We start from the raw sequence: 10,716 nt of genomic DNA on the forward strand, positions 1-10,716 counted from the left end.
TAACTGTTATTTAGTCCAATAACTAAAGTATAATATAAAACTACTACTACTAGTAATAATGATAAGGGAAATAACAAAGGTAGAGAATATAAAAGTAATAAGTAAAAGGGAAAAAAAAACCAATAGTAAACACAGGTTATGTACAGCTCAATTGCTCACCACCCACTGACCAATACCCAGCCTGACCCAAGCAGTGATCTGGGCCTTCCGAGTTAACTCCCCCCAGTTTCTATACTGGACATGACGTGCTGTGGTATGGAATATCCCTTTGGCTTGTTTGGGTCAGGTGTCCTGTCTCTGCTTCCTCCTGGCTTCCCGTGCCTCTCCTCACTGTCAAAGCATGAGACTGAAAAGTCCTTGGTCAGAGTAAACATTACTGAGCAACAGCTAAAAACATCGGTGTTATCAGTGTTGCTCTCAGACTGCACCAGCTGTTAAGGAGAAAAATAACTTTTACAGCTGAACCCAGGACAGTGGCCTTGTGTTTATTGTGGGATGGGTGCATGAGAGCCTGGGAACTTCATCTGAGACCCAGGAATTAAGAGGATGGGAATAGTTAAGTGTCATCCCAGCAACATGAAGTGTCTGCAATAGTGGCACATCCCTGGGCACAGACCCTTCTTTCTGCCAAAAACTGCTTCTCCTGTAAAAATATGCCTGGGTGCTGCCAGTGGCCGGTGCATGTCCTTGGGCGAGGAGAGAGGCATTGCCAAGAGAAACGGAGGTGATGTCATGGACAAGGGAAAACAAACTACGTCTTGTGTCTGGGAATCAGCTGCCAGTGCAGAAGAAGGGTGGAAAAAGGGACTTTGCAGCTTCCCAGCCTTCTGGCAGAAGAGGGCTCAGGGCAGCTTTGTGAATGGGGAAGGGGCTGGATGCTCAGGTCTGCAGTCCCAGACTGTTTTGCCCACAGTTTATTGCCTGAGTTTACTTAAAAGAAAAAAAAAAAAAAAGGAAAAAATATCTTTGGAGGAAAACACATCCTGTAATGAGATGCCAGGAAGCTGGCAAGTTTGGGGGATGCTTGAAGCACTGCTGCTCCACCATGCTCAGTGGAGCAGCGTGTAGACAGGAGGCTGACACAGAGAGCTGCCACTTGGTGTGGGACTGTGAGCCCCCTCCAAGCCCTGCTCTCCATGTGCAAAGCAAACTGGAGGGGTGCGAACAGGGCTTGGCCATGCTATGCCCTTGATGCACACACTGTGCACCCCTATGCCAAGGCAGGGTGGGAGTCTCGGGGCTCACTTTCCAGCACCAGCCCATTACCCCTTCCCTGGAGTGCAGCTTTCCAGCAGGAACCAAGCGCTGGCACCCACAGTCAGAAGAACAAGCCAAGTAGAAGCATGACACATCCCAGAAACACAGCAAAGAAATTACTTCAAGGAGCCAGATTTGGAGACAAGGAATGACAGCATTTAACCCTTGGCAGTACTTGCTGCTCTCTAAGACAGTATATGGGATGGAAAAATAGCCAGGTGCTGAAGAGAGACAGTGGCAGCTCCCCATCCCTGCCTTTTTGTTCTTGTTAGGGATAACTAGGTCCATCTGCAGAGGCTTTAGCAACACCAGGGCTGTAATTCCTTCATCTTATCCTAGCCCTGCTATCAGTTTTAAAGGAGGCTTGTAGATGCTGTTGTTAACTCCAGCGTTTAGTGTCAGATGTGGGTGCTTGGGGTCCCAGAGCTGCTGGGAGAAGCTGTATTGCCTGGGCACTGTGGGATGCACAGGTAGGAGATACGGCAGTTATAGCACGGACATGGGAGTTGAGTGCCTGCCACAAAGAGTTTTGGTTGTTTTTTGTTACAGATAGCCCTTAATAATAAATTGTTGGGTCCCCTGCTCTGCTACCAATGCTGGTAAGGGTGCATGTTTTCCTGTGCTGTTCCCTATCACCCCACCAGTTGAGCTATGTGAGCATCTTCTGGTTATTGCCTTTAGGAACGAAAAGGAAACCTCTCTAAGCTGCCTGTATTCTGCCTTGTTCCCTTTTTTATGTTACAATCACAGCAGAGCTTTGCTTGGAAAATTGAAAAAGTAGCCAAGAAGAATACACACAACTGCCCAGGAGAGATAATCAGTTGTTAAAACATGCCTGCTGTTCTAATTAGAAAGGAAATGAAATTGGGTTTAAAGTGGAATTAACTGAAGGCTCCCTTATCCTGTCTATCTATTGTGCTCTCCTAGGCCTTCTGGACAAATGCAATGGAAAGAAAAAAGAAAGCTGATCCTCTCTGAAGGCTCTATCCCTTAGAAATCCCTCCAAAGCTCTGGACCTGAGCAGTGCCAGAGAGACACCAAGTCCCTTCTGCTCGGCCAAAGCGTACCTTCAGATTCAGCATCACCAGTTATACGGGCTCATGCAGAGCTCATGTTTCACTGCTGTCTTGTGCTAATTTTTGGCATCCAGGGAATAGGCAGAAGTAGATTGCCTGTGTCTAATAGGTAGTTTAAGCTGTTAGAAATGATTTTCTGTTTATTAAATCTTAGTTGGTACCATAGGTATCTTCTACTTCCTCAGGTGAAGGGTTAAAAGCCTGTGTCACTGATGCTAATATAATGACAACAATAGTAACAGACTTTGCCTCTCCTTCTGAAGGAGAAGCACTCTGGCCCTTAAATCTGTCCCCTGTGGAGTAAAGTGTGCAAATAGGTAGACTGTGTTATGCAGTCAACATGCTTTTGTTGTCTGCTTTGTGGTCCTTTCCCTCTTGACAACAGGGTGAGCCATACTTCGGCCTTCTCTGGGAAGGTCCTCTGCCTCCAAACAGCTGTCACAGCTCTCGGCTATTTCTGGTGTGACTCTGGGTTTCCAGCATGTGGCTGAGGATTTCCAGGATGCTAACAGCTCCTAAAAGTGGGTGAAATTAAATATTAGCAATGATAAAAAGAAATTGTAATGTATTGACATGACACTAGTAGCACCTGCAAGAACACTTCTCACAGTGCCTTGTCGCCCTGCCTGACACCTTTTGCAGTAAAACACCTGGGTTTTCACTTGAAATCTGCCTTTGCAGATTTGGAGGAGGGAAAACAAGATGTTAGCACTGCATTAGAAGTTCGCCTGCAACACCAGCAAAGACAGCTTTAAAACTGGCTCAGGGAGGCGATGGGGAACCCCAGGATGGGGACCAGTGGGGATCTCCAGCAGCACACTGTTTCAGTGGGGGAAGCCATTGATCAAAGGGAGTAGATAAAACTGGCCAATGGGAACACTTGCTGACATATATATCTCGTTGAAGTTTGAACAGCAAGTCCCAGCAGGGAAGGCCTTATCTGAATACCAGCTTGCATAACGGTAGCTATGCCAGTCCTTATTCCTTTTGGCTAATTTGAATGTATTTATTGGCAGAAGTCAGTGTTCGGAGATATTTGCCAATTTTGATATTTTTAGGTGAGCTCCTTTGCAGCCATCTTGCTCATGCACCCTTCACCATTACTTCTAAGCCTGAATGCCAAGGGCAAGAAAGACTCTTCCAACCAGACCTCCCAGAGGGAGGCTCTGGTTATACACTGGAGAGATGCTTCACCAGAAGGCTGTGTGCATTTTAAAACCTTGTCTGCTCCTCCTCTTGCCATCATCCTCCCAGTGTCTCCTCCCCGTTAACCTTTGCATTAATACCTGTGCAATTCTAGCAGTTCGCAAGGCAGGTGCAGTTGTGCTAGGGCTGATACGAGGTCCACACATGAAGCCATTAAGGCTAGAGCAAGACAGTGTCATGGGGCACTGCATCCCAAGGCAGTGAATTCCAGCAGTGAATTCCAGCAGTAAATCACACACCACCACTCCCCACAAAAGAAGGCATCTTTTGCCTTTTAAATTTAAATAAAGCTTCCACTCCTATGTGTTTTCATGCTGTTAGAAAGGGGAAATACCTTCTCAAGGCCATTAGTTAGGTCTGTGCTCTATTATGGCCCTCTTATTCAGCTGCTTTCTGAAACTGCCAGTCCCTGACCCATCAATTTCTCCTTGTCTCTGTTGGTTTCTATCACTCACCCGTCTCAGAGCCTCTTATGTTTCTGCCATGTCTTTTCTTGGATTTAAAATGCAGCCATGTATTATATGTCCTCTGAGGAGTTAGGGAATGTGATGAGTGGGCTCTCTGGAAATGCAAATGCCCAGGACTAAGGAGCTGCTGTATACTCAAGTTCATCTTGATGCCACTGCTAGACACATACCAGAGTGTTTTGAAATGACACATCCATAACATATGAGAGATTCTCAGCTGGGCCATGTGCAACGGAAGGAAGCCACTTCTAGCTTTTCCCCTGGATTGAATTCCTATAGATCCCAGCCTTCTGCCTGACTGTCATGGCTCACTCTAAAGAGAGCCTTGCCGATAAATGAGAAAACTGCTGGATGGCTGAAAAATGTGCACTTCTCTGCATCCTCTGTACTTTGTACTGCCACACAGCTGTTTCTGGAAGTGAAATGCAATCAGTGGATCAGACCAGAAGGCTCAAATTTCATCTCTGTACATACTAAAGAGTCAAAGTTTTCTCTTGTTATCTTTTTTTTTTTCCAGTGCCACCAGAGCCCCATCCCATCCCACTCAGATTAAATCTTCAGGTAATTTCATGCTTTTCTACTTTTTGTGTCCTTTCTTTAGATCAAGTTCCTTCCTTGTCCAGAGGGTCAGCAGTTGTGCCATCTAAATCCAGCTGAAATCCTGTTCCCCTGGTTGAGGAATTGGGAAGAATGACCAAGTGGGGTTTATCTGTCATCTAGGTCACCTGGCAGTCCTGGGCACTTTTGCTGAGAAGAACAACCCCGGTGGTTTCTCTCTTTTTTTCCACTCACAACTGCATTGTGGCACTGCTCTCTGATTCAACCCGTAAACTTCAGCTTGTCCCTCCTGCACTTGCCTGCTTAGTTAGGGGGTGGATTGGGACCATGATCTTTGCTCTGAAGGGTTTTGAAGGCATCTAATGTGGTTCAAGTCCAAGATATAGCCCTTTGAGCCAGCATTATGTGTCCCAAGGAAATCTCATTTACCAGGGGGTTTGTCTGCCCCCTTCAACATGCAGAGCTGCAGAAAAGTCCACCACATAGCAGCTGTGAGATGGCTGATCTGCATTGGTTTATATTTTACTTGTTTCTGGGTGTTCTAGTCTGTTGCAATTAGCTAGCAAGCCCTGTTTTCTTTATGACCATTTGTAGTGCTGATTATTTGCCATACATCTTTGGGCCTGAGCCAGAGAGAACAGCAGTCTGGAAACCAGCTGGTACCTGAAGCTAGTCAGAGCACTGGACTAATGCACAGATTATTTTATGATTACTTGTTTTGATTCAGAGCCATGAAGAGATGAATATTTGGTCTTTACCAGCCTGGAGCATCACTCCCCTAAAAACTGAAATCCCCAAAACCTCCACAACCCTTTCCACCCATTAGAAAAAAAAAAAGGAAAAAAAGAAAAAAAAGCCTCTGCTCATTGACTCAAATGTTTGGCTCCTTCAGGTCCAGTTTACGCTGAAAAACTGGAGAAAGACTATTCAGCATGAGTTCAGGAGACTTTATGCTTTATGGTGGTCCACAGAGCTGTAAGTTCTGGGGTTGCTCCATGAGGCTGCCAACTGCAGAAGGAGGAAGGCACCATTGCTTACTCCTGCTGAAGTTACCTGACCGTGCCAGTTCAGAAAAGACTTGCAGGCCAAAGAGTGTAAGAACCTGCTCTCAGAAAATTTGGGAGGAAAAAAAAACCCGAAAGAGTTGAAAGCTGTTTTGCAAATCTGTTGTGTTGCCTGTGGAGCAGAAGTGGATGAATGAGTTAAAAGAGAAATTTGTCTCTGGGAGGTAAAGCATATCCTCAGTGGAACTTGCAGTGTTGTCCGTCTGCAGGAACTGGTGTGACTATGTTAGTGAAGTCTGGATGGTACAGGCATTGCCTGAAACTATTCAGAGGTGGTGGTGTAGAGACACCAGCCTTGCTCTGCATGTTCTCCTGGTCCTGTTTTTTTCTAGGATGCACACAGTCTGAGCCTCTCTTGCTAACTGCATGGCTGACACCAGTCAGGGTACCCCAGCAAACTCTTCCTGCTGCTGTAGACCTACCTGCTTAGGCCCACTTGACTTCCTAGGAGGCCTGACATGCAAGAGACAGGAGCATCATCTACCTGGGCTCCTCAGAGCCCATTTTAATAATAATTTTTAAGTATTAGTAAAAATAATCTGCTATACCTAATATAAGCTCAAAAATCTGCCTCATGTGAGCACTGCCGCTGTTACTGCAGCTATGTCAGGAGATACAGGCAGATGGGGACCAAACAAAAAGGGACTCTATCAGGACCCATCAAATACACACCCATGTCTTTTTACTGATGGCATTGTCCTTCACCACGTTCCTATGCCTGGGCTGCAAGAAAGGAGAAGTTCCCAGGCCGTAACTCTGGTACAGAGGGGAGACTGGGAAGGGTAAGAAGCTTTTGGGTATCCTCAGGATGCTCCTGCCCCTCATGTGCAGCTGTGGGGTGGGGAAACCTTCCCCAGGTCTTTGGGGTGTCTGTCTGGGAGCTGGGGCTGCTCAGCTTTCTTGCTATTGCACAGGGACAGCCTGGGATCACAGGTGCTGCTGGGTTAGAAAGAAATAATAATTCATGTCTCTGTTCCTGGGTCACGCTTGAAATTAATGAATGGCTTTGGAAAAATGGGCAAGTTTCCTTTTATTTTATAGTTTGACTCTTTCTTTGCCTGCAGGTGTCTGGGCACAATTAGGTCATGCTTTCAAACCTTCTTCCAACCTAGAAAATACAAGATACGGAGGTAATCACACAACTCCTGAAGAAGGGTCTTCAGCTGTGGAGGAGTGAGGAAGGAGCAAATGTAGTAAGCAGCCTGTGATAAAATCATGATCTGGTGTGACTGGCACATGTAGATATCCTACAGTAACGGACATAAAAGCCAGCACCATGATTCACAGGGCTGTAATGAAGTCATTGCAAAGCATTCACTGCTGGACAGCTTCCTGGGTCTAGCTTTTAACAGGTCATAATGGGCCAAAAAATGGGAGGCTTCAAGAGGGAGCCTGAAGCAAAGCCCTGATTGCGATGCAGAGCAGTGTAAGTGGTTCAGTGTCCCATCCAAGCACTGAGCTTTTTGTTACAAATGGATTAGAGAAGCAAGAGAAGTGGCGTTTCTCTGAGATCACATTGAAGATGTGCATTTGGCAGGTACGTTGTTAGGATTACTTTGTGGGCAGAGATCCTGAGGAGAAGAATATTAAGGAGAAGTTGCAGATTTTTCTTTTTCTGGAGGATTTTAAGGGATGCATGCATGCTTCTGTAAAAAGGCAAAGCCCCCCAAAAGCTGCTGCAGTTTGAGCATCTATCCTGTGGAGCACAGCCTTCTTGGCATTGGTCACCCTCTGCAGTCCCTTGGGGATCCCAGGCCACCATTCCCTCTCCAGCATCACCCATCTCTCCTTTATCCTGCATTTAGGATGTTAAAATGCTAGTTTGGGTTGTCTGGGGAGGATTTGGATGCTAGGCTGGCTCCCCCTTCCTACTCCAACTACTGCGACGGGCACTGAGGTCTGGGCACTCTGGGGCTGTGTACGTGGTTGGTGGTGACCATAAAACAAGAGGAAAAAAAGAAAACACATGCACAGGAGGGGAAAATAATCAAGCCGAGGGGAAAGGAAAAAAACAACTTGTCCTCTTATAACATAAAAGCCCTCCTCCCCTCGAAAGAAATAAAAGCCAGAGTGAAATGAAGGTAAATGCCAGAGGTTTAAGTACCACACTGCTGAGTGTGTTTTAAAGGTTACCTTTCAGGGGGTTGAAGAGAGAGCGAGCGAGCGACAGAAAGGGAAGGAGTTGGAGCACTTCCCATTGTGAGGACCACTCCAGCTCTTAATGGATTTTTATATCCTTGCCTGCTTTTTGTGACATTATTAAAATTGCTTATTTTTAATTTTTTTCCCTTTCTTCGTCTGTGGGAGGGGGTTGGGGGGCAGGAGGACAAACTCCGTTGCCATGGCAATATCCAGCTACATGATGCACATCTGCATTGCTGATATAGAGCAAAAAAATGAAGTTTTGGGGTAGTTTTTAAAGATGAAAGAAGCTGCGTCTGGGAGTGTGTATATGCACACATGCATGCTCATGCCAGAACAAAAGTCACAGGGTTTAATTACAGGCGTGGGAAGGTGACATTTCCAGTGCTTACCTGACCAGGATAAAGAAATGAGGAGCCTGAAGCAAGGTAAACACCTGTGTATAATGTAAATGCTGTATGGCAGACCTCCCCCCTTTCCTTACATCTAGCAAATATCTCCTAATTTGCTATTTAAAAAGTACACCAACATTTATCTTTGATTTAGGGTATATGCTCATACCTTTGGAAGGTCGTGTATGTGCCTGGCAGACCTGGGAGATATGGGTCACTGTCTTCTAAAAGTGAGGACAAATCTGTTCTTGGATGGCAAGTACCACCTTTCTGCACACTGGGGGGTTCCCATCATCTGCTCCTGTGCAAAGTCAACCTGCTGGGAAAAACCTAGGTACCACAGGTGGTCTCAGCACCTGACAGTCTGGGGTACCAAAGCAAGAGGAGCTGATGGCACAGGGCTGTCAACACACTCACTATTCCACTTGCAGTCTGCAGTGAGCTCCCTGGCGTAAGACCCCTTTGTCTTCCAAGATGGATGGCCACTGAATTGCCCAGACAGACAGTCTTGCAGCGGAAGAGTGTCCCAGCTCCTCGCAGGACAGCTGAGGATGCTCTCTGCCTGCTGGCCAGGCCTTGGTGTGGGATTGCCTCCAGAAGGAAGGTGGTCTGAGGAGCTGCATGGCTCGGAAGTACTCGCCAGCAACCCCAGCATGGCTCTGAGCTACCAAGCAAGCTCCTGTAAGATAGTGCAGCTTTTTCTTCAAGCTCTTGCTCTCCTTGGAAGGATGGTTTCAAAGGCTGCATCAGAGAAGCAAAGGTCTGAGTGGGGGAAGAAGTCTTCTTCCCATCCCACATTCAAGCAGGTGGGGAAAAAAAACATACACTGAAGGTGCCTGCTGTACTTCTGAATCCTGCTTTCTCCTTCCAGTTCCCCAGCCCTTTGATTTGGTTGGTTCCCTTTAATTTTGTTCTCCTGTCAGAAGGCAAAACCAAGCTCTGCACCCAGTGGTGTTCATACTCCATCATGGCCAAATAAGCTCAGAATTACTCAGAATGAGCTACCTGCTCCAAAATCCCCATCTTCCCTGCTTGCCCAGCCGTCAAAGGCAATCCTATTTCAACATAGCTCCTGAGCCTGGTTTTGTTATCTGTCTGGGTAAGCCTGTTGCTCCTTACAACTCAAATGCCTCATCCTCATGACATGCTGGGTGTGAGGAAAGGCATGTTTTAGGTTTCTGCATGGGATAAAGAAGTCAGGTGAGGGCTAAGCTTGGATGCGAACCAGCATTTCTGTTGGTAACCTCCATCTTCCCCTGCACAACTGAGAGATGTCCAAGGCTGCTTGTTGTGATCTGGGTAGTATGACCTGGTGCTTAGAACACGGGTTCATGCCAGGACTGGCTGAGTACAGATGCTCCATTTCCTATAATGCATGGTGGGTATGGAGTGTTGGGGTGTTCAACCTGAAGTACCTTCTTATCCCAGGGATAGAAAAGGTTCTCAGGGTTGCTCAGCCTGCTCTGACTCTTGGGCAAGGGAGATTCCTCCTCTCTGCTGCAGATTTCTCCTCAGGGGGCAAAAGCTCACAGAGCAGAGGGGAGAGTTGATGCAAAGACTGGGATGCATCAGTGCTGGGCTGCTTTGTCATGGTTTGGTGTGGCCTGATGGCATCCATCAGGGCTCAGCCCCTCCTGGCGGAATGAAGGGGTGCAGACCTCTCCAGGAGGGCTCAGCAGGTGGCGTGGAGAGAAAAGTCCCAGCGTGACAGCAATCTCCATCTCTGTGGGCCCCAGCTCCCCTGCTGGGCACCCTGACCAGGCTCTTGCTGGGTGTCAGATGGCCTCTCAAAAACAAATTATCACCTTGGCTGGGGAGGTTGATGTGATTTCATTTACTGCTGCTTTTACCAGCAGTGCTCAGTGCCCAGCAGGACCAAGGCAGCACAGCTGTGCTGGCACCAGGGGAGGTGAGCTGAGATGATAAAGGGTCCCCCCAGGCACCAAGCTCTATTTTAGACACTCTTACATCTCCTGCAGTGCGGGATTTGCTGTCAAGGACAGGAGAGGAGGAAATACCATGGCATGGGCTGCTCTCACGGGGCAGCCAGGCAGAGCAGGGAGTGGGAGATGAAGCCTGCAGAAACCCCATTCCATGTGGCTACCAGTCTTGCCTCCATGGAAAAGGCTTCAGCAGCAATCCCAGCTCCTGGCAGGGGACTAGGAAGGGTGAGAGGAATGGTGGATGCTTATTCTGCTTAACCACCTTCCCGTGGATACATGAGTGGGCTGCATCTGTACCCCACCAAGTGCTATCACAGGGACACAGAGATACAGACCCCCCCTGCATTTAGAGCTCTGTCCTGTGAGCATCACATCAGCCCCTGGCTCTATGCCACCAAGCTGACTCTTGCAGGACTTGCTAACCCACCACCATGCTGAGCTGTCCAGACACATAGCTAGACACTCCAGCGGATGGGTGGGAATGGAAAGAGCTTGATAAAACTTAGCAGCTTCACATCTGAAATCTGTGTTTTGTGGGCAAACAGGTAGTATTTTAGCTCCAAGGGCTCTGGTAACTGCTGCTGTTGCTCTTATTTCTTTTGCTTTTCTTT

General features: G+C 47.3%; 1 long non-coding RNA gene across 2 annotated transcripts; it reads left to right on the forward strand.

The window, feature by feature from the left end:
• Window positions 1-1,659: 1,659 nt before the first annotated feature.
• Window positions 1,660-6,807, forward strand: LOC134159995 (uncharacterized). 2 transcript variants are annotated; one of them, XR_009963397.1, is made up of 4 exons: window positions 1,660-1,727; window positions 1,807-1,856; window positions 2,185-2,854; window positions 6,693-6,807. It is a non-coding gene; the product is annotated as an uncharacterized LOC134159995 (long non-coding RNA). The 2 variants fall into 2 exon arrangements; XR_009963396.1 differs by lacking the exon at window positions 6,693-6,807 and having other exon boundaries at window positions 2,185-3,683.
• The last annotated feature ends 3,909 nt before the right edge of the window (window positions 6,808-10,716 follow it).

Source organism: Pezoporus occidentalis, unplaced genomic scaffold (assembly GCF_034315485.1).
Source record: "Pezoporus occidentalis ecotype Australia unplaced genomic scaffold, CSIRO_AGI_Poc_V1 ctg155, whole genome shotgun sequence".
Taxonomy (NCBI): domain Eukaryota; kingdom Metazoa; phylum Chordata; class Aves; order Psittaciformes; family Psittacidae; genus Pezoporus; species Pezoporus occidentalis.